The 25,110-nt window shown below is 41.4% G+C and overlaps 1 protein-coding gene across 4 annotated transcripts in view; it reads right to left on the reverse strand.

Moving 5' to 3' along the window:
- Positions 1-22,824, reverse strand: part of LOC137361389 (scavenger receptor cysteine-rich type 1 protein M130-like) — a 44,083-nt gene extending 21,259 nt beyond the window's left edge. For 3 of the 4 annotated variants that reach the window (XM_068026261.1, XM_068026260.1, XM_068026258.1), the window contains exons 1-3: positions 22,739-22,824; positions 15,178-15,210; positions 6,744-7,058 (exon numbers count right to left, since the gene is read on the reverse strand). The gene's annotated coding sequence lies outside the window, so the exon portion shown is untranslated. Of the gene's footprint in view, positions 1-6,743; positions 7,059-13,918; positions 14,006-15,177; positions 15,211-22,738 lie in introns of those variants that run through there. The other variant, XM_068026259.1, reaches the window with a different exon arrangement.
- Between the last annotated feature and the right edge of the window lie 2,286 nt (positions 22,825-25,110).

Here is a 25,110-nt window from a genome sequence, read left to right on the forward strand (position 1 = left end):
GTGCAAGCATCGAGTGTACCTTTAACTCCATGTGTTGTAAGCAGAGTGGGAAGTTTGGAATTTGGTAATTAGTGGCTAACACTGAAATCTAGCCTTAACAATTAGCAATTCGCTTGGAATTAAAAACCAAACCGCAAGGCAGTTCATTGTTCGCAGTTAACAGGGCAAGTCAGGTTAGCAGTAAGCTGTCAATCAGCTGTGATTGTGCGAACTCGGGTAATTACTGTCAGCTGGAAACTGTCCAGACTGTTGCATCTCGAATGTGCCTCAAAAAGCATATAATATTGGACGTCATTGCAAGAGGATTTGATTCAAGGAGCAAGATGTTACTGCACCTATACAGGGCTTTGGTGACACCACACCTGGAGTACTGTGTGCAGTTTTGGTCTCCTGTTCTGAGGAAGGATGCCCTTGCCATGAAGAGTGTGCAAAGTAGATTTACAAGGCTAATTCCTGGGATGGCAGGATTCACGTATGAAGAGAGATCGGTTTGAATCGGACTATATTCACGAGAGTTTAGAAGAATGAGAGAGGATCTCAGAGAAACCTATAAAACTCGATCAGTACTAGACAGGCTAGATGGAGGGAGGACGTTCCCGATGGCTGGAGAGTCCAAAACCACGGGTCACAGTCTCCGGATATGGAGTATGCTATTTAGAACCGAGATGAGGAGAAATGTCTTCACTCAGAAGGTGGTGAACCTGCGGAATTCTCGACCACAGAATGCAGTGGAGGCCAGATCTCTAAATATATTCAAGAAGGAGATAGATATCTTTCTTAATGCCAAAGGAATCAAGCGATATGGGAAAAAACGGGAACAGCGTACTGAATTAGATGATAGGCCATGACTTTGTTTGAATGGCGGAGCAGGCTCGAAAAGGCTGTCTGGCCTGCGCCTACTCCTATTTTCTATGTTTCTATTTTTAGACTTCTAGTAAGGCAGAGTGTAACCACAGATTGCAATGTTAACTGAATACATTATGAAAATAGTGGGAAGTTAGAGTTTGCTAAGAGTAAGAATTCGGTGCAGAGGGGGAAATGGAGGTATTTTTTATTCTTTCACAGGGGGTGGTAATTTCGTGCTAGGACAGCATTTATTACCAATCCCGAAGTGCCCTTGCAAAGATGGTGGTGAGCCGCCTTCTTGTACCACTGCAGTGCATGCGCTTTCAGCGCACTCACATTGCTGTTAGGAAGGGAGTTCCAGGATTTGACCCAGCGACAGTGAAGGACCAGTTATATAGTTCCAAATCAGGATGGTGTGTGCTTCGGAGGAGAACATGCAGATGGTGTTCCCATGCATCTGCTGTCCTCGTCCTTCTAGGTAGTACAGGGTGAGCGTTCGGATGGTGTTCTGTTTTGTCTGTTAAACTGGAGTCAGTGACTGGAGCCACCGGTTTAAAACAGCGCCACAGCCAGCAGGAGCAGAGCCTATTGGAAGGGGCTGAGAGGCAGACACCAGGCAAATAGAGGGAAAAACTCACTAAGTGAAGCAATTGTCAGGTCAGAGTGTGAGAGGACGTGGGTAAGTTGTAAATAAGTATTAAGTTAATTGATGAGTGCTTAGTGTTTCGTCGTTAGCTAACCAGTAAAATAGCGTTAAAGCTAAAATGCATCTACAAATAATTTTACCTCTAAAATAAAGACAGATTAAGTTCTGGCAGAGCAGTTTTTTTTCTGGATATAGGAATGTGGATATAGAACTGTCCCGAGGGAACTTGTCTGATGTAGATATCTCCACCTGGAAACTCTCTGGCTCAGGATCATAGAGATGTTGTGGGAATTGGAGAAACGCCAACACATCTGGCAGCAAGAAGAGTATATGACAGTTTGCTGCAGATTTCAGTCACACCTTGCAGAGAGCTGCAGGATCAGAATGAGGTTGTTGCAGCTTATAGTACACAGTAATGGAAATCCAGATCTAATGGAGAATGAGGATAAACAGAAGTGAACAGGAACAAAGTACTGTCTATTTGTGAGGATAAGGATGAAGACTGTTAGAAGGACAGCCAGAATGTTGACCGGGATACCTTCGAATAGGAAGCTGTTCAAAAGGAGGAGGAGTGGAGCATAATGTGATACTTTTAAGTGATTCAATAATTAGGGCATTAAGAGTCCCACACAGTATTTTCCCAACTTGTGCGAAATGAGGGTTATCTCAAATCAGATTGCAAGAATGGAGGGGAAATATCCAGTCGTTGTGGACCATGTAGGGAGAAACAACATAGAGAAGAGTAGGCAAGAGGTTCTTTTCGGAGAGTACCAGGAGCTGAAATAGAAAAGAAGATCTCAAGGATTATAATCTCTGGATTATTATCCAAGCCGCTTGCACATTGGCATAGGAAAAATAAACGATTAGGGAGATGAGCACGTGCTTGAAGTTTATGATGTTGGAAAGAGGTGTTACATTCCATGGGACGCTGGCACCTGCACTGGGATATTAAAGAACCATTCTGTTGAATTGAGCAGCACCTCAATCGGGTTGGGATCAAGGTCCCAGAATAAAGGATACATAGGGTTGTTACAGGAACCTTAAAGTAGTAAATGGGTGAGGGGAGGTTGGTGGGGGTCGGGGTGAGGGGGTAGAGCACAGTTGTAAATGTAGAATATCTAGGTGCTACAGGAAAATAGAAAACTAAAATATGCAACATTTGAGTCAGACCATTTTCCGGTTTTCCATCACGTGCCTTTGCGCTGAAAACAGCAGTTGCTTTCTTGAAAAAGCAGTTAGAAATACTGACAGACAACGACGTTTTGGGCCATGTACTCTGCCCATTGTTTGGAGAAATAATTGTAATTGGTGGAAGCTCTCTATTTATATGTAGTGCAGAACGGGAATGTGGGCAGGATCTTACTACTGATAGGTTATTTTATGTTCTTGTTCAGGCTGTTATTGGTCAGTTAATTATATTCCATGAGAGGTCAGTATATGCCATTATTCTTGCTGCTGATTCGTCAGTTATTGTGCATCGTGGCAAGTCAATCCATGCTACTGTTCTGGACGTGGTATGTTGGCTGCACAGCAGGTGCTTGTGCGTTTCTCGAGGAGGGAAACCCTGATATTCACTGAGGAACAGGCCACTGTGAGGGGGAAGGTCTTGTGTTTATCGATCTCCATAGCTTCCTTGACGCAGTGAACGGCACAAGCCTGCCATCAAAGAAGCTCAACTCAATGACCACCGCATTGAATGGTCCAATTCCAAACTCAACCTCATCTATTATGGACTGGCGTGCACGCCACAATAACATCATAAGTATAAAAGAGACAAAAAACATGCAAAAATGCAAAACGAAAAATGTACAGATCTTCGTGAATGGCAGAGATACAAAGAATAGCAAAGGATGACAAAACAGTTCGCAAGAGCTGCAAAACGTTTACAATAACTTCATAAATATATTGTCATTAAAAGCAATGTGGTCTCATTACAATGACAGTTGTGATATTATAAATGAAAATAAGGAAATAGCAGGAATTATACATAATTACTTTGCATCAGTATTTACATGGACACAACTTTTATTAAGGTTCTTTGTTGCCGCAGTCGGACAAATGCTGACCTGACATTGAGGGATGTCACTGTCATCTGGAATGCAGCTTTATCATACATGTTTGTACAAAGGGTGTGATGAGGTCTGAAGCTGAGTGGTCCAAACAAACCCAAACTGAGCATCAGTGAGTAGTTCATTGGTAAGTACTGCTTGATAGCGCTGTAAACAACACCTTCCATCACTTTGTTAATGATAGAGAGCAAACTGCTGGGACAGTAGATAGAAAATTTCAATTGTCACACTGCTATTTAAAGAAAATTTAGCGAGGGAACCGAGGGAATTATAGACTGGTTAGCCTAACAGCAGTTGTCAGGAAATTACTAGAGTATACATTTAAAGATGGAGAGGCTGATCACCTTGAAAAGTTGCAGCTAATCAGAGAGAGCCAGCATGGATTTGTAAAAGGTAGATCATGCTTGATGAACCTGATCAAATATTTTGTGGAGGTAACTAAAGTAGAGGACAGGGGATCCTCAATGGATGTTATTCAGATGAACTTCCAGAAAGCACTCAGCAAAATCCCTTGTAACTGATTGTTGGCTAAAGTTGAAGCTCATAGAATTTAGGGAAAATTATTGACCTGCTTCGGACGTTTGTTTAGTGGGAGGAGACAGACAGCAGGGATAATGGACAGATCATCTAACTGGCAGGATGTGATGGCGCCGTCCCACAGGAACCTCAACTATTCACCATATTTATTAATGATTTCGATGACTGGATAGAAAGCCACATATAATTGACATACTAAATATTGCAATTGAAAGAAACCATCAGCCATATTGTAATCATGTATATTTTAAGCATAACTTTCCAAAAAACAGATTCAGTGACTGTGCAAAACTATTTCAATATTGGTGAGTGTGAGGTGTCCAACTTGGACTTAATAAGATTACAGTACTTTCTAAATGGTGAAAAGCCGGATGCAGCACAGGGAAAAGAGACTTCAGGGTGATAGGCAAGTACAGGAACGAAAATCAAAACAGTCAATGGATTGCTGGGATTTATATCTACAGGAATGGAATACAAGGGGCTAGAAATGATGCTGCAGCTAAAAAGAAAAAACTGGTCAGGCCCCATCTGGTGCAATGTTCAGCTATGGGCAATGTGCATTGGGAAGGATATATTGACCAGGGAGACTGTACAGCATAAGAGATACGAGAATGATACCTTGGCTTCAAATGTTTCTGTTTTTTTATTCATTCATAAGATGTGGGTGTCTCAGGCAATGCCAGCATTCATTGTTCATGCCTCGTTGCCTTTCACAACTGGGTGACTTGTTAGACTATGTAAGAGGACAGTTAACAGTCAACAACATTGCTGTGGGTCTCTAGTCACATGTCGGCCAGACCAGGTAACAATGGCAGATTTCATCCCCTAAGGATATGATTAAACAAGATTTTTTTTTAAATGACAATCGACAATGGTTTCATGGTCACCATTACTGAGACGAGTATTCAATTCCAGATTTATTAACTGAATTTAAATTCAACATGCTGCGATGGTGGGAATTGAACCAGCGTCCCCAGAATTTGCCTGGGACTCTGTATCGCTAGTCCAGTGACACGAGCACCACGCCACTGCCTCCCCTCATTATGAAGAAGGATTACACAAACTGAGGCTGGGTTCCCTGAAATTTGGAAGAGTCATATCCTTTCACATTCCCAACCCATGTCTTCCAGCTGCTGGAAAGTCTTTGGGAATTCTACAGGTGAGCTACTTGCCACAGAATGCCGATCATCTGACCTGCTCCCGTCACACAACATTATTGTGAATGGTCCAGTTCAGTTTCTTGTCAATGACAACACCCAGTAGGACTTGATGCTGGTAGTGAATTCACTGATTATAATAGCGAGGGGAGATGATATTGTCTCTCTTGTTGGAAATAATCATTACCTGACACGGAGGTGGTGAGTGTGTTACTTTCTACCTTTCAGCCCAAGTCTAAATAATGTCGTGATCTTGATGTAAGTGGGCATGAACTGTTTCTTAATCCGAGGAATTGTGAATGGAACTAAAGACCATGCAATCATCAGCAAAAAGCCCAAATTCTGTCATTTTGATGGTGGTAAGGTTACTGACAAAGCACCTGAAGACAGTTGGGCCTCAGCGAACAATTAGGAAACACATTTTTCTGCAAAAACAGTGTAAATCTGGAACATTCCCTAACAACTTCCAAAGTACATCTAATCTAAATTTTCAAGACTAATATTGTTAGATTTTTGTTAGCTCGGTGTATCAAGGAATCTGGTTCAAAGCCAGGTAAAGAGACTTTGAAGAACATATCAGGTATGATCTAACTGAATGATCGAACAGGCTGGTGCAACTGAAAGCTCTGTACTGATAATGTGGATATGTGTCCGATCCGGTGGTATTTAGCGAGTAAAATGCACACATTCGATAAAATAACGTTGTAATCTTTCACTTCTGGCCTGATTGCACTGAGCAGTGCTAGAGTACAGCCGTTCTTTTATACCCTGCCGTTCAGTAAGTGTTAACGTGGGCACAGTGGAACAGTGGTTAGCATCACAGCTCCAGTGACCTTGGTTCAGTTCTGGGTGATGTCTGTGCGGAGTTTGCACGTTCTCCCTGTGAATGCGTGGGATTCTGCCGCGTGCTCTGGTTTCATCCCACCGCGTAAGACTTGCAGTTCGAAAGTAAGTTGACCATTGTAAATTACCCCCAATGTGGGTAGTTGCTCGGAGAATGGTAGGTAATGTAGGATTAGTATAAATGGGTGGTTGTTGGTCGGCAGAGACTCGGTGGGCCGAAGGACCTGTTTCAATGTTGTATGATAAGAATAATAACGTGGTCAGGGAGGGTCAGAAGGCTATTGTAATGTCGGATCATTCGTGGTGTTCAAATTAATGTATCGAAATAGGCCAGTGCATATTCATTCAGTCAACTCCCAACTGTTGCAGCCAATATTCAATTCTAAATATACATTCGGTGCAGTGGTAAACAAACTTGGGAAAATTCTGCTTCTTGCAGAATAAATGTTAAGATTTAGAACCATCTTGTTAACCATTAATTGCGGGTATTTTGTATCACGTTACACCAGACCTTTAAAGTAATAGTAAACTACAATGACTAGTTTAGATATGAACCTTTCAGACTGCAACATGGGAATGCCACTTTCCTCAGTTTTGCAAATATTAAGCAGGACGTTGTCTGCTTTTAGGTAAGTCTGTACTCACCGGAACAGATCAAACTGGCATCGTTCCTATGGCTGCACTCCTGTTGAGTTCCTTGAAAAAGGCGGCAGTCCAATAAACTGGACTCGTTTCCAGTGCATTCAAAGATATCAGTGCGTACGAGCCCAGTGCCCTCTCCAAAATGGGCATATCTTGGCACAGACACGACGACTCCTCACTGAAGCTGACTACAGACCACATTGGCGTCTTTCAAATCCCAGTCAAGGTCACAGACTGTTCCCCAGTTTTCACCACACTGGATCTCCAGTCTGCCTGAGCATGGAGAGTCTCCGGATGTTAGTCTAGGATATCTGTGATCTTAATCAGCATATTATATCATAATTAGCATAATACTTTAATAATCACAATAATACAAATATTTACATTTCAATTCGCATCTGATTAATCACAGATCTGGCAACATTCGTTCTCAGATTCTGTTCAAAACGGATGATGCTGGATTTCCTGTATCACTACTGCTTATAATGTGACAGAACTATCATGTTTAAAATGTTACTTTATTTATTTATAACTTCCCCAGTCGCCGTCACTGTAACTGAGAAACATGCACTGTATCAGCAGTTAGAACTGGGCAAGAAGTATTGTGTGACAAGAACTGGTGCTAGGAGTACTGTTGTTCATATTTAACATAAATGATTTCGACTCAGAAAAGGGATGCACAATTGTAATATTCACTAATGACATCTACTTGGAGCAATAGTTAATACAAAGGCAGATTGTGAGAAAAATACTTTACGTCAACGAAATTGTAAGTGAATTTTAATGCAGATAAATGTACACTTACACATTTGGGTAGGAAGAGTGAGAAGCCATATTCCTGAGACAATGATAATCTAAATTGCATCGAGGAGCAATGGGACTTAGGGGTACAGACACAAAAATCAATAAAATATCAATACATGTTAACAAAGTTCTTGGAAATACAAAAAATGATTGAGGTTTGTTCATGAGTGATACGTTGAAAGGGGAGTCACACCCAGCACAAGGAAATATTTGGTGTTGATTGGGAGAAGGTTGATTGGGTGCTAACTAGTCAGTGTTTCCCTGCTTTTCCAGGCAGTGTGTAACTGAGCAACTTTACACCATATCAGTTGAATCCTAGTGCTGTAACTGCTGTAACTGTACTGGATCAGCTTGGCTAGAGTTGTCGCTAGTTTCAGAGCACAGATCTTCAGCACTACAGTTGCAGTATTATCGGGCCCTTAACGTCTGCTCAGCCGCTTCTTAATGTTGTGTGCCGTAATCTTCGGAATGGACCAAACAATAGAACACATTTGCACAGCGCTAACACATTGACATGAATTATCACATAATACTTCTCACCTTTTGTCAGTCTGAATAACTACCTTTAACCACACTTTGTTGATTGTTTTGCACCCAGTTTTCTACTGTCTGTCATGATCACCCTTCAAAGCCCTTCATATGAAATTAATTATCTTGAAACCACATTCACAGTTTGAGGTTTAAAAAACTGGACAGACAGTTTATGACCAGCAAGATACAGCAGTCAGCATATAATCATAGAATGTTCACAACACAGAAGGAGGCCATTCAGCCCGTTGTGTCCATGCTGGTTCTCAGTAAGAGCACCTCAGCTAGCCCTATGCTTCTGTCCTGTCCCCATAGCCATGCAAAGATTTTCTCTTCAGGTGCTTGTCCAATTCCATACTGAAAGCCACAATTGAATCTGTCTCCATCAGACTCGCAGGCAGCACATTCCAGATCCTAACCACTCGCTGTATAAATAACTTGTTCCTCATGTCACGTTTGGTTCTTTTGCCATCCACCTTATAACAGTGTCTTCTGGTTATTGACCTTTCTGCCAAGAGGAACTCTTCTTCTCTATCTACTCTGTCTTGACCCCTCATGATTTTGAACACTGCTATCAAATTTACTCGTAGCATTCTCTGTTCTAAGGAGAGCAACCACAGCTTCTCCAACCTATCAATGTAACTGAAGTCTTTCATCTCTTGAACCTTCCTTGTAAATCCTTTCTACACCCATTCTAAAGCATTCACATTCTTCTGAAATGTCGTGCCCAGAATTGTACACAATACGCCAGTTGAGGTGAACCCAGTGTTTCACAAATGTTCATAATAACTTCCTTACTTTTGTACTCGATGCCTCTATTTAAAAAGGCTAACATTCCATTGCCCTATTAACCACTTTCTCAACCTGCCATGCTGCCTTCAACGATTTGATTAGAAATACTCCCAGGTCACTCTTGGCTGCAGTCACTTTATAATTGTACCCTTGAAAAGAGACCGGCAGCTAGCATTAAAAGAAATCCCAAAGTTTTCTCCAGACAGAGAAATAGTAAAAGGGTGGTAAAAGGAGGAGTGGGGCCGATTAGGGATCAGAAAGTAGATTTACATATGGAGGTAGCGGGCATAGTTGAGGTATTAACTGAATTCGTGGCGTCTTTCTTTGCCAAGAAAGAAGATATACCACAGGCAATAGTGAAAAAGTAGGTAATTCTGATACTATAGGGGTTTAAAATTAATAAAGAGGATGTATCAGATATACCCTGTTATATATGAAGATATGCGTGAACATACAAATTAGGAGCAGGAGTAGGCCACTCAACCCCTCGATTCTGATCCACCATTCAATAAGTTCATGGTTGAACTGATTACTCCACATTTCCACCTACGCCAGATAACCTTCCAGCCCCTTGGTTATCAAGAATCTACTTACCTCTGCCTTAAAAAAATCAAAGACTCTGCTTCCACTGCCTTTTGAGGAAGAGAATTCCAAAGAGTCACGACCCACTGAAACAAAGAAATTCTCCTCATCTCTGTCTTAAATGGGCGACCCCTTATTTTTAAACAGTGACCCCCAGTTCGAGATTCTCACACAAGGGGAAACATCTTTTCCACAACAACCCTGTCAAGTCCCCTCAGGATTTTATATGTTTCCATCATGCCGCCTCTTACTCTCCTAAATTCCAAAGGATGCAAGCCTAGCCTGTCAAATCTTTCCTCGTACAACAGGTGACCCATTCCAGATATTAGACGAGTAAACCTTCTCTGTACTGCTTCCAACGCATGTACATCATTCCTTAAATAAGGAGACTAGTACTGTACACAATATTCCAGATGTGGTTTCACAAATACCCTGTGTCGCTGAAGCATAACCTCCCTACATTTGTATTCAATTCCATTCGCGATAAATTATAACATTCTCCTAGCTTTCTTAATTAAGTGCCGTACCTGCATACGAACGTTTCGCGTTTCATGCACTCGGACACCCATATCCCTCTGTACCTCAGAGCTCTGCAATCTCTCAGTATTTAGATAATATGCTTCCCTTCTATTCTTGCTGCCAAAGTGGGCAATTTCACACTTTCACACACTATACTCCATTTGCCAGGTCTTTGCCCACCCAATTAACCTAATTATATCTGTTTACAGACTCCTTATGTCCTCTTCACAAGTAACATTCTTACCTATCTTTGTGTCATTAGCAAATTTAGCAAGCATACCGTCGGTCCCTGCATCGAAGTCATTTCTATAAATTGTGAAACGTTGAGGCCCCAGCACAGATCCCTATGGCACACCACTCATTACATCTTGTCAACCAGAAAAATGACCCATTTATGCCTACTCTCTGTTTCCTGTGAGCTAACCCATTTTCCATCCATGTTAATATGTTGCCCCCTCCACCATGAGCTTTTATTTTCTGCAATAGCCTTTGATGTGGTAACTTATCAAATGCCTTCTGGAAATCTAAGTACAATGCATCTACCAGTTGCCCTTCATCCACAGTACATGTAATTCCCTCAAAGAACTCCAATCAATTGGTGAAACATGATTTCCCTTTCACAAAGCCATGTTGACTATACCTGATTACCTTGAATGTTTCTAAATGCCCTGCTATAACATTTTTAATAATAGCTTGTAACATTTTCCCTAAGGCAGGTGTTAAACTAATTGACCTTTAGTTTCCTGCTTGCTGTTTCCCTCCCTTTCAGATTGAAGGAGTTGCAATCGCTATTTTCCAATCAAAATGAACCTTCCCCGAATCTAGGGAATGTTGGTAAATTAAAATTAACGCATCAACTACCTCACTTGCTACTTCTTTTAACACCTAGGATGAAGTCCATCAGGTCCCGAGGACTTGTCAGCCTGCAGCTCCTATAATTTGCTCAGTATCTTTTCCCTGGTGTTTGCAATTTTATTGAGTTCCTCCGTCCCTTCCATTTCCCGACTTACAGCTAAAACTGGGATGTTACTTTTATACTCAATAGTGAAGACCGATGCCAAATATCTGTTCAATTCATCTGTCATCTCCTTATTTTCCATTACTAACTCCCCTGACTCACATTTTATAAGTTCAACGCTCAGTTTACTACCTCTTTTCTTTTTTTTTTAAATGTATATGTACAAACTCTTAATATCTGTCCTTATATATCTATCTCGCCTTCTCTCGTCCTCTAATGTTACCTGCCTTATCAATGTTTTAGTCATCCTTTGTTTTTTAAAAAATATTCTGTCCAATCTTTTGACCTGCCTCCCATCTTTGCGCAATTACAGGCTTTTTCTTTAAGTTTGATACGACCTTTGGCTGTTTTACTTAACCACGGATGGTGGGACCCACTCTTGGAATGTTTCTTTCTCGTTGAAATATGAGAAATTGTGTATTCTGAAATATTCCCTTAAATGTCTGCCACTGAAACTCTATTGAACTATCCCATAACCTGATTTGCCAATTCACTTTAGCTAGCTCTGCATTCATGTCCTCATAATTGCCCTTATTTAAGTTTAAAATAATAGTCTTGGACCCACTCTACTCTCCCTCAAACTGAATGTAAAATTCAATCGTATCATGATCGCTGCTACTTAGGGGCGCCTTAACTGTGAGGTCATTAATTATTCCTGCCTCATTGCACAGTACCAGGTCCAGTATATCCTACTCTCTGGTTGGCTCCACAAGGTATTGTTCCAAGAAATTATCCCGAAAATATTCTATGCAGTCCTCATCTAGGCTATCTCTGCCCATCTGACTTTTCCAGTCCATATGTAGGTGAAAATCCGCCCCTAATTATCACTGTACCTTTCTGACAGGCTGCCATTCATTCTTTCATTTTTAACCCGCCCCACCGTGTGGTGAATGTCAGGTGGTCTGTACACCACTTCTGACAAGAAAATTCTTGCCTTCATGATTTTTCATCTCTACCTGAACAGCTTGTATATCCTGGTCTCCTGAACTTAGGTCATCCCTCACCGTTGCGCTAATACCATCATTAATTAACAGAGCTACCCCTCCACCTATTCCTAGCTTCCTGCCCTTCCTAAATGCCATGTATCCTTCAATCTTCAGGTCCCAGTCTATTTCTATATATAAATGAACCTTGGTGTCCAGGGCACAATTTAAAAGTTTGCAGATGATACAAAACTTGGAAGCACTGCGAACTGTGTGGAGGTTAGTACAGATCTTCAAAAGGACATTGACAATTTGGTGGAATCGGCAGGCAGTTGGCGGATGAAGTTCAATGCAGAGAAATGTGAAGTGATTCATTTTGGTCGGACTGACATGAAGATGAAATATAAAATGAAGGGTTCAATTCCAAAGGGGTTACAGGAGCAGAGGGACCTTGGTTTAATAGTGCATAAGTCATTGACGGTGGCAGGCTAGGTTGAGAGATCGTTAAATAAAGCATGCACGGCCCTGGGCTTTATTAATATGTGCATAGAGTGCAAGAGCAAGGTAGTTATGTTGAACCTGTATAAGGCACCTGTTCGTCCTCAGCTGGAGTATTGCATCCAAATCTGGGCGCCGCACTTGAGGAACGATGTGAGGGCATTGGAGAGAATACAGAGACGTTTCATGAGAATGGTTCCAGGGATGAGGAATTTCAGTTATGAAGATAAATTGGAGAAGTTTGGATTGTTTTCCTTGGAGAGGAGAAGGCTGAGAGGTGATTAGTCAGAGGTATTCAAAATAATGAGGATTCTGGCCAGAGTAGGTAGAGAGAAACTGTTTCCACTAGTGAAAGGATCGAGAAGGAGAGGAAACCAATTTAATGCATTTGGTAAAAAAAAGCTAAAGTGACATGCGGAAAATGTTTTTCATGCAGCGAGTGTTTAAGATCTGGAATGTTTGTCTGAGAACGTGGTGCAAGCTGGTTCCATTGAAGCATTCAAAATGGAACTAGACAGTTATATGAAAAGCAAGAATGTGCAGGGTTATGGAGGGAAGGCAGGGGAATTGAACTGAGTGAATTTCTCTTTCAGCGAGCCTATGCAGTCATGATGGGCCGAATAGTCCCCTTCTGCACTGTAACAGTTCAGTGATTCTGTGATATTGCCTCTCCTCCGTGTTCCAACCAGAATGCATCAGTTCACACTTCTCTGCATGAAATTTCATCTGCAACCTGTCCGCCCATTTCACCAGCCTCGCTTTATCCTCTTGAAGTCTATTGCTATCCTCATTACTGGCCATGTTTTCAGGCAAACTCGCCTCTTTTCTTCCAATAGTTCAACGGTGTTGAGTTTAATCGTTGCAGCTACTTCCGGAACTATCTTAGCTCCTTTGTTTAATATTCTGTGCATTTTACTTTCTCAATATTTCCTAAAATTTAAAAGGCAATGCGCAGGCAGCGGTGGGATATTAACGCGCAGTTTCCTCTTGTGATACCCACAATCATTGCGGACCCATTACTTCAGCTCCCCGAGGCTGAGAAACCTACCTCTCTCCCTCCCCTGCTCCCCAGTCTCAGCTTCACAATCTGTGTAATACATCAGATCTGAGGCCAAGCGATCATTGCAGGCGAACAGCCGGGCTGACAGTGCATGCCGGGTAGCGGCTGCTGGGTTGATGAAGGGAGAGTTGGATTAAGATTGTGACATTTCCATCGGTTCAGAACATTCTCTGCGGCTTTAGGGAAAATTGCAATTGGAACTGCACTGTCTGTCTTGTAAATGTGCTGAGTATCAGGTATTTGCTGCTGCCGGTGGAGAATGTTTAATAAATATGGTGCTAATGATATAATTTTAAACAGTGATCCGAACATTAACATTAATTCTTACCGGAGACTACTGGAATTATTAACATCTGACATTTCGGGTACTGACCGTCCCGGATTGTTTTACTTTTTCTACTTCCCAGATTCTATCAGCCGCGGTGGGAGATGAGAGACTGAGAAAGATTTTTACCTGAGCAGATGGCACCGGCATCATCGGAGTGTGATTAGGAATAGTGACTCCATTGAGCTGACTCACATTGCCGCAGAGCGGCCTCGGTCCCGCTGCACTTTACATTGAACGTCACAATGAGTCCGGACCCTTCCCCAAAGTGAGCCCGATGCGGTGCAGAGACCGCGGTCCCGCAGCCCAGCTCCCGACACACAACAGTGGCGTCAAGCAGGTCCCAGTACGAGCCATACACAGTCCCCCACTGTCCCCTTTAGTCTATCTCCACTCTCCCAGCGCACCGACTGCCCCCATTCGCCAGTCTCAGCTTCACCATCTCTGTAAAATATCAGAAATATCATCAAGCGGTTATGGTGTGTTAAACCCACAGGTTCCCAGCGCACCGACTGCCACCATTCACCAGTCTCAGCTTCACCGTCTCTGTAAAATATCAAAAATATCAGCAAGCGGTTCGAGTGTGTTAAACCCACAGGTTCCCAGCGCACGAACCCTCCCCATTCACCTGGCATGAATTGATAGGAACATCAGTCTGCACTCAGAACCCTAATAAAACCCGAAGTCAATATTACACATAAAAGAAAAAGGAAACTGAAATACTAATAAACGGTGCAAACGAGCAGGGAACCAGGAGACAGCCGGATATTCCCACCAACACAACGGCTCCAATGGGAACGGGGTGGCGACAGGCTCAGAGTCGATTTAACCGGCAGAAGTGGGGAGATGGGCGTGGCTGTAATGATCTCATATTTACGTGCTAAGTACTGATTGGGCGAACACAGTGAGATCCCAGCACCACGAAAGAGCAGGGGAAATTACCCCCTCACCCAACACAGCCAATAAAGATAAGGCTGGATGATGATGTGATCAGGATGTCAGCACAGATTGGTGAGGTGGACCTTTGGACCGGGAACAATGTCAGTGGAGGTGATTCTTCACACTCTGCTCTTCAGAGACCCTCAATTATTGTCCCACCGTATGAAGACAGCAGTCTCTCTCAGCTAGGTAACAGTGTGAGTGGAGCTGATTATTCTCACTCTGCTCTGCAGAGACCCTCAGTTACTGTCTCTCCACATGAAGGCAGCAGCCATCTGTCAGCTAGAATTAAAGATCTTTACTATCACAATGAGCGACACACTCCCTTTCTGACTAGCAACAGGGCAACGTGATCAAAAAGGTGCTGAGACTGTCGCCCAAGCTTAATATTTAATGGGATGGGTTGGAGCAGAGAGATAGCAGATAGTGTGAAAAAAAAGGGCGATTACCTGACGGGTCAGTCTTACTGTTCCCAGGTCTGCCTGAAATGAGAAGTTAACAATTAGAGTTCACTGGGAAAAGAAATGAGTGAAACTGTCTGAAAGAAAAGACACAAATACAACTAACTGCAGGGTCATTATTCCCAACACTTTGCGGAAGAAATTATAACCCTAACGTGATTTCATTCATTAAAACAGAAAATACAGATTCTGCATCAAATTAATATTGGTAATGGGCCTAAATGTATCCAGAATTGTTTTCACATATACAAACACTGACACCCGGATACACTCTCCCCTTGTGGCGGTGGGTGGGCCTTATGTATTACCAGTGTGAAGGTGCCTGAGAAGGCGGTGGTGATGATCCTCTCCCTTATAGAATTTTACATTGAAACAGCACAGAGGGATGCCATTCGGCCCATGGTGCCTATGCTGTCTCTTTGTAAGTGCAGTCCAATTAGTCCCACTCCCTTTCCCCATCGCCCTGTACATTTGTGCTGATGGTGCTCTGACCATTGATGACCTGTGTAGGTGCCCTGAGAAGAGAGTGGTGATGGATCTGCTTTTCAACCCACTGGTGATGGCACTGTCAGTGAATTCAGCATTCTGATCGAAAGTTCGAGAAGGAATGGGAACATTTAAATTCAATTAAAGATTTTCTGATCCTGCGGTAAATTTCGATGCCTTTTAATTTATTGCACAGCCTTCCACCTGTAACTTTCAAAGTTTCCATAAAGGTGTAATTGGGCCTTTCTGCTGTTCAATAAAATATATAGCTTCCTCAAACAAAACAAAACAAGATGAAATATCTGTCAGTCTCCTAACTCCGTGCTGACTGTGTCTTACTAAGTTGCTGCTGTTCCGATTCTCTTGTCACCTGCCTCGCCGACGTGCCCTATTCTTTTACCCGTTAATGATGTTCGATCAATGGTCCTCCCGTTTACTGGTTAAGTGTTTCTGCTTTTTAAAAATGCAGTCTGTCGTTTGACTCTCCCAATCCCCCTGATGACAATTTGTCTCACAGATCTCCAGGTGTTTTTCTATTAGCAACATTATATACGATAGAGGGTGTATTGAGCTGCTCCCCATCTCGCTGATCGCAATGTGTCTCACAGATCTCTAGGTGTTTTTTTAATTCTCAACATTACATACTATGGAGGGTGTGTTGACTTGCTCCCAATCCACCTGATCACAATTTGTCTCACAGAGCTCCAGGTGTTTTTCTATTAACAACATTATATACTATAGACGGTGTATTGACCTGTACCCAATCTCCCTGATCACAATGTGTCTCACAGATCTCCTGCTATTTTTCTGTTCTCAACATTATATACGAAAGATGGTGTGTTGACCTGCTCCCAATCTCCCTGATCACAATGTGTCTCACAGCTCTCCGGGTGTTTTTCTATTCACAACGTTATATACTGCAGACAGTGTGTTGACCTGCTCCCCAACTCCCTGGTGAAAATATATCTCCCATGTATTGTTGTCTCTTTGTATACTCTGGTGATATATTATTGCCAACGGGACACCAATTCCTGTCCTCAGCTGTGCCTTCTGAGTAATCTTGAATGTGTTACATTTTCCCAACTATTATCTCATTGGTCTCTTTATGCTCCTAATTCGATAATGTAAATAGTGTGTGACTTCCTCCCAGTAGGAGCCTTAGCATTCCTACCAACTTTCCGTGATAATAGTCAGTTCCCATACATCCCCTTTTCCAGTGACCCAATGACAGACGAGGGGGAATAATCTTTCAGTATTTACTGATAAACGGTTCCAATCTCAGTGTTTCTGTAGAGTCCGCGAATCTTCTTCAATCCATTCAGTCATTTCCCCTACTCTTCATGCATTTATCATTTCAGCCTGTTACCACCCATGTCACACTGGACTTTTTTTCCCAGATAATCCAGTGGTTCAAGGAGAAAACCCACGAGCACCTTCTTAGCGAAACTAGGGATAGACAACACATGGGTGCAGAACAATATCGCCAACATGACGATAGTGGTCCAAGAAAACACCCCGCCATCCCATCTGGCTAAGTCGGGTTATTCAGTAAATTCTGGCTAGCCAGCGAGTTCATATCCCGAAAATGAATCTAAACAATCTGTAACCGAGATTCCCATATTTGTCTATTCGACCAGTTTATTTCTTACCATCTCAGATAAATGTTCAGTCGTTCCCCTTTCTCAATCATTGCTATTTTTCCATTTATCTGCACTACTCATATCTGCTGACTCCTCCATTTGGCTCTCATATCCTTCCTCACAATTTCTAACCGCTCTCATTATTTTTCTTGAAAAAGTTTGAATGCATTTCTTTGTGTACCGTTATCCAAATCACCTCCACATACAGGGAATATACCCATTATTCCCATGCTCTTCTGGTCGGCCTCCATCCCGAGGTAAACTTCAACTGATCTAAAACTCTGCTGCTGTTATCCTGGCTCGGACAGTCCCGCTCACCCGTTTCCCCTGCTCTCACCGACAAGTGGTAACTCCCGCTTCCCACACCTCAGATTTCGGCGGTCGCACCATTACCTTCCTGATGTTTAGACTAATGGGTTTGGTGCAAAACTGTTAAGTTATTTTAACATTTTATACTGATGTCAACTTGCTATTGTACCGTATTACTACAAACAGTAACATGGAAATATTAATTATAAATAACAATCAACTCAAAGGAGGTGAACTGAAACGGGATAAACGTGGGATATACAAAGGCCAGAAATTAAACTCTTGAATGTGTTACAAAACCAGGGATGGAGTGGTTTAGGGATTACAAAATACAGTCAGTACAAAGAGTTTATAAGTACATGCTTGTCACGGCAGATTATTAGGTAGGTCAAGAATCAAAATAATTATATTTAATCAAACTATTTTAGTTCCAATTTGAACTACTTCCACAATTAGGTGAGCTCTTGTAGATTTCAGAAGCAAATTAATTGATAGAATTACAGTTATTATCGCTTACACTGACAAGCAAAGCACTGGACAGAAGAAACTCATATCAAACAATCCGGACTCTGTGCGTCAATAGCATTATCAGTAAGTTTTAGCAATCACTATCCATAACACATCAGCTAGTGTCTGAAGAAACGTTACCACGGTTAGAAATAAACAAACACGCATCAAAATTTTACAGTACCGAGACAATTTGTTCTGGGCCCTGTCTAGTGAATTGAAATATGCAAACGAATTCAGGGTTTCTTCCACAGGTGATCAGAGTATGGGACATGTGGAAGGACATTAAAGAATTTAATAGGAGTAGGATTAGGCCATACTGCCTACGCAGCCTACTCCGGCATTCAGTTAAATTATGGCTGATCTACTGCCCCAGATCTACTTTCCCACCTTTCCCCAGAGACTGGGAAACAACTCCAGATCTTTCATTAAACACTGCATCGCACCATATAAAAAAGTATGGGACATGTGGAAAGAGATTCAGAAACGCGTCTGGATATTAAATATTACATCAAATGTATGAATCATATAGAAAGAGTCTGAGAAACACTAATTATTACACAACACCGTGCACCTAAATGTATGAAATAGAAAGCATGATTTAATGTGAAAAGGCTTTGATTTGAAGATTTTCGGTGACTAAATAAAACTGTTCATACGTCAAATCCCCTGAAAACAGTAGCTTCATTTCTGGAGGGTGTAATTGATAACTCTAATAATAATCAGTACAAATGTAGCAATATTGATTGCACCTCCTGTTAATATATTATACAATATTTATTGTCCTTTCTGAACGTTCCAAATGCTGTAAGAACTATTTAATCTAATTCTCTGCATCACACGGCACTTCACTGAGAAATTCTGGGGACAGATATCTCAATGTGGGATGAGTCGGCTAGATGCAGATCTCAGTATACTGCAGTTCTGACTCCCATACACTCGATTGTAACCCTGAGCAATTTCTACTTCCAGGAGTCTCGGTTTTAAACGCCTCATTAGAATTTTAACTCCAGTCTTCAGCGTCTGTACGACAGCCATAGAAAACAATATAAAACCAACTCTTGCGGCATTTATGTTCAATTTTGGTACTAAAACTGAATTTAACTCAATTCTCCTCTGGAAATACAATTAAATGTTAATCAGATGACAAATATTAGATCCGCTTTTGCTGTCAGCGACAAAAGTGGATAACAGTTGCCTATTTGAATTTGATGAACTTAAAATCAAACAGGACAAAACGTATTTAATGACAAATTTATAAATTAAGGAAACTGTTTCAATATTCACTTTATACAATCTCAATAAGTGACAAATTAAAATAAATATGCACATTTCGTATAAATTGATTTTGATCTGGGGCCAATTGTTAAAAAAAATGATTCAGGGAGTCAGATAGATTTCATACTTTCTCTTTGTTCTTTGGCTTGCAGAAAATATTCTTAAATGACCTTCAAATTCAGGATTTTAGAATACAATCCATTTTGCAAAAACAAAAGACAATTCATCATGGAGGTATGCAATAACATTTAGGGAGAGTTTTCCTGTCGTGAACCAGCATTTGTTGTCGATAGACATTGACAAATGTAACCAAACCCGCACTGGAAACAATGAGAAACTGAATCGAATCATCCACTGAAAAACTCTGCAAAAATATCGAACAGGTGGAAGGAGACTATTCATGATATCTCATTAAACAATTCGCGGTGTTTTACATAAAAGAAGCATGTGGAAGGATACTTTGTCACATTTATTATTACTTGACACTGTACATATGAATATGTGAAATAAGTTGAGAATTTACAATGCAAAGATCTACAGTTTCAAGGTCATCATTAAGAAAACAATAATAAATGGAAAATCCTCCGGAGATTTTGGAATGTTCAGTAACATTATCTTTTGGAGAGGCACTTCACAATTACAGTAATAACTAATGCTAATTAGTTAACTGCCATTAACTGCCTCCAGTTAATATTATACAATATGATAAGATCATGTACAACACTCTAACGTGGAACAAACTATTTAAATTATTTCAGTTCCATTCAGTATGTCGCACAGGGTCAGACAACACTTCTACTGTGAAATACCTGGGACAGAAATGCCCGTGTGGGTTCATTCGGCAGTAGATTTAGCTTTGACTGCTGTTCTATAATCCCTGCATTACCATCGACCCCACACCCCAAACCGTGAGACCTTCTACTCTCTCAGTGATCACGTTCTACTGCTAGATTGCTGTGTTTAAATCATCTGCTTAGAATTTCAACACCAGTCAGTTGTGTCGGTACAAGAGCATCAGAGGACCAAATAAAACAAATTGCCACGGTATTTGTTTTCAATTTTGGATTTAAATCAAAGTTTTACACATGTCCCACCTGGGGATTTAGACAACGTGTTAATCAGATGCAAGCTATTATAAAAACAATGTTTTCTGATAGCAAAAGAATGAATAATTGTTCCCTATTTAAGACTGATGGAAAGTAAAATCAAACCATCAGCCCAAGCTCCGTATTCAATGTGAATTCTACAAATGTGATAAACTATTTCAATATTCTCTTCATATGATAGCAAAGAATAACATTGTTTTTTGTCATAAAGCATGCCTGCTTTTAAAAATGATTCTGAGCAACTAACGATTGGGGAAAAGGATACAGGGATTCATACGTGCTTCATTGTTTATATTTTCTGTGGCTTGAATAAAATTTTCTTTAAATAATCCACAAAACAGGATTTTACTCTCCAATTATTTCATATTCATGGAAATATAATTCGTTAAATACAGAAAGTATCTGATAACACTGGGACTAGGTTGTCCTGTCAGTAAAAGAATAAAGTATTTTTATAGACAGAGATTAATAAATGTAACCAAACACACACGGGAAATAGTGAGAAACAGAATGAAATCATCAATGGAATAACACAACAAACATCGAGCCGTTGGAACAATAATAAAGAACAATATCGCTAACTCATTACACACTACATGGCACTGTGTAAAAATATGTGATTGGGAAAATTAAACTATCTTTAGGCACTGTACAAAAATGAGGAAATAGAAGAATTAATTTAATATAAAAGATATTGATCTTGAAGATCATCACTAACTGATCAATAATACAGAGCAAATTCCCCAACGATTTAGGAACTTTCAGTAACATCATTTTTTTGCAGAGTGCTCTTGAAAATTATACTAACAATGAAAACGAATTGAAAAATATTGGTTCCATCTCCAGTTGAGTGGTTATTATAGCATGAATATAACACTTCAACAATGAACAAATTACTTTAAAGCATTTAGTTTCATGAACTGTATCACTAGGACAGCAGACAGCACTTGTATTGAGAAAAATCTGTGACAGGAATGTGTGTGGCAGTTCATGTGGACAGTTGAGGTAGTTTTCACTGGTGTTCGACACTCAGTGAGATAAGTTACACCCAGACTCTGATACACTCTATTCAAACAAAGACGGCGCTCTTCCTCTATCAGACGCACTTTAAATAATCAGATTAGAATTTTAATTCCAGCTGGCTGTGTCAGTATAAGAAACACAGGGGGAAATATAAAACAAACTCCCGCAGTCTTTGTGTTCGATACAAATTCAACTGGGAATTCAAAATACCCGTTAATTCGATGTAAAATATTCCAAACTCGTTTCATGTAACCAAAACAATATTACTGTCAGCAGTACCTCAATTGCCAGCACTCTGGCCTCTGAGTAAGGAGATGGTGTTTTCAAGTCTAATTCCAGAGACTTGAGCACAAAATCTGGGTTGCCACTCTAATGCAGTACTGAGGGTGTGCTGCACTGCCCAAGTGCTTTCCATCGGAGGAGAAGTTAAACCGAGGCTCTGTCGGCCCTTTCAGGTGCACTATTTGGAGGAAGGGCAGGGGAATTATCCCTAGTGCTCTGGCGAATGTTGATCCCTCAACCAACATCACACACACAAAGAAAGTATTCTGGTCATTATCACATTGCTGTTAGTCGGCACTTGCTGTGTGTAAATTGGCTGCCACGTTTCCTATATTACACGATGGACAACACGACAAAACAGTACCGAATTGACAGCAAAGCCCTTTGGGACGTCCTGACGTCGTAAAATGCGCTACATAAGCGCAAGGCATTTTTATATAAATGAAGGTTTATTCCTATTTGTAGTTGAAAGAACTTAGAATTGAAACATTCAATCCAAAATTTGTATTAAATGAAACTACTACAAATTAGATAAAACAGTATCCATGTCATACCATCCCAATGAATGACAACTGCAAACAAAATAGATCCGTTTTACGTAAATTGATCTCAGACACTGACATATTCTATTCTAACAGCGAAGTGTCTCTGATTCTAACAGACCCTGCTTAAATCGACCAATGAGATTTTCAACGCCAGTCTGCTCTGGACGAGCGGCTGGTAGAAGGCAATAAACAAGTGCCGATGTTTCATTAAACTCTACACAAGCAAATTAAAATGTATAAGGCATTATTTACTTTCCACACCTCCTGAATGGGTTCTGTATTAAAGATGATAATTAGATTAATAATATACATCATGTAATAATAATCAGTGTATCAGTAAATAACATAATGCATTCAATAATCTTTAACTTACAGGTCAAAAGCTGCAGTAGAGACAGGGTCAGGAAGGACGGCAGCATCGTTCTGGCGCCGGGTACAGCGATGTGAACAAAACATTAACCGAACGCTGTTCTCAGACACTAAGAGCTCCTTACAGCAGCTTCTGAAACTCTGGCTGTTGTGGAAATTAATTCTTTGACAGAAGGTTCTGCAGAAACCAATGTTTCCTTCCAAATAACCAATAGATTTTGACTTGTGTGAACCGTGAATTACAGGATGGTAAAATAAACCAATGAGAAGAAATGTGACCATTAATGGATAAAATGAACCCAGGTTCCAACTACCAGCCTATCCTGCGAGGATAATGACGTGTGACAGTGTGAAAAGTAAATGAATCGCTGATCTGGCGTCCAGATCATAGATTCATAGATGCACAGGAAAGGCCATTCGGCTACTTTAGTCAGAGTCGTCCCTTTGAAAGAGCTGTCTAATTTATTGTCACATATGCAGCTTTTTCTCATAACCCTGCAAATTATTCCATTGCAAGCACTTGTTTAATTGTCTTCATAAATTCCTCTGGAATCTGAATTCATCACTCTTTCGGGTCGTGCTTTCCAGATCTAAACAAGCCTTAGTGTGAAGAAATGTCTCTTCACTACCTTTCTAGTTATTCTGCCGGTTCTACAGAAGGTCTCGGACCCAGGCCCATCTCTGGAACTGCAGAGAAGAGGTAGGTGAGGCAGGGTCACTAGAGCCAGTACGCAATGCCCCGGTGAGAGGGCCTGGTGGTTTTCTTGTGGTGCAGGAGGAGGGAGGTCCTGGGGAATGAACTGGTTCCTGGTGGGGGTGCTCTGTGCGTCACGCATTGGCCATGAAGGAGGCAATGCCCCATCCCACCCGCAAGGCCACAGGGAGAATGCTTCGTTTTACAAGGTGTCCTCTCCATATGGTGGAGGACATCGCTGCTGGTAAGATCCCAGCGGCGGTGGAATGATCCCATAATTGTCCCTTAATAGGCCACTTAAGATCCTCAATCTGCCATTGGGCGAGAAAGCTGTTGTCGGCCTATCCTGCCTCCGGGATCACTGGACGATGGGGAGGCTCTGGGATCCCCATCCTGCCAAGTCCCTTGCCACACAGTGCTTTTCCCTGTGCCCCCTGCCCACCCCTCCTGGTTTCCAATCACGCCTCTGGGGGCCAGTAAAATCCTGGCCATGATGTCTGATGACAAACGCCGCCATGATGGGAAATAATTTCCGGATTCTTACTCTACCATAACCCCTCATTATTTTGAACTCTGTTAGATCTGGGACGGCGGGACTGACGTATGAGGAGAGATTGAGTCGGTTAGGATTATATTCGCTGGAGTTCAGAAGAGTGAGGGGGGATCTCATGGGCGCCTACAAAATTCTAACAGGACTCGACAGGGCAAATGCAGGAAGGATGTTCCCGATGTTGGGGGATTCCAGAACCAGGGGTCACAGTCTAAGGATGCAGGTAAGCCTTTCAAGACAGATTTAAGGAGAAATTTCTTCACCCAGAGAGTGGTGAGCCTGTGGAATTTGCGAGCAGAGAAAGCAGTTGTGGCCAAAACATTGTATGTTTTCAAGAAGGAGTGAGATGCAGCTCTTGGGTCTAAAGGGTTCAAAGGGCATGGGATGAAAGCGGGAACAGGTTACTGAGTTGGATGATCAGCCATGATCAGAATGAATGGCGGAGCAAGTTCGAACGACCGAATGGCCTACTCCTGCTCCTATTTTCTATGTTTCTATCCCACTGAACTTTCCCTGCTCCAATGAGAAAAATCCAAGCTCCTGAATTCTCTCCATGTAAATGAATTCCCTTACCCGTGGTGCCTTCTTGATAATCCTCATTTGTACGTTTTGCAGGGCCTTGAAGTTCTTCCAAGGTATTCATGCCCGGAATTGCACATAGGACGCCAGCTGAGTCATAACAATTGATCTATAAAGTAGTAGCTTGATGCCCGTTATGTTTGAATTCAATAACCCCATTTTCAAAGCAAATATCTCGCACACTTTCTCAATGAGCTTCTCTACTTGCCCTGCAATCCTTAAAGATTTATGAACATGCATTCCCCTGTCCCTCTGTTCTAGCACCTCCTGAAAATGGTACTATTTATGTTATATTGACATGGTGTTTTCACAATGAACATCACTTCTGACTTGACTACAATAAGTTGCATCTACCGTTGATCTGCCTATTTCAGCAGACTTTCTACCCTGAAGTCTGCTATTATAATATTCACGATTTAATGCAGAGCCATGTTTTTCACCATCCAGAAATGTAAAAATTATACATTCTAAACCCAAGTCTATGTAATTTGCATGTCGAAGGAAAAAAATGTAGTCTTAAAACCAACCCCCGGGCAACAGCCACTCTCGCCTG

This window comes from Heterodontus francisci, unplaced genomic scaffold, assembly GCF_036365525.1.
Source record: "Heterodontus francisci isolate sHetFra1 unplaced genomic scaffold, sHetFra1.hap1 HAP1_SCAFFOLD_214, whole genome shotgun sequence".
NCBI classification, from domain to species: Eukaryota; Metazoa; Chordata; class Chondrichthyes; order Heterodontiformes; family Heterodontidae; genus Heterodontus; species Heterodontus francisci.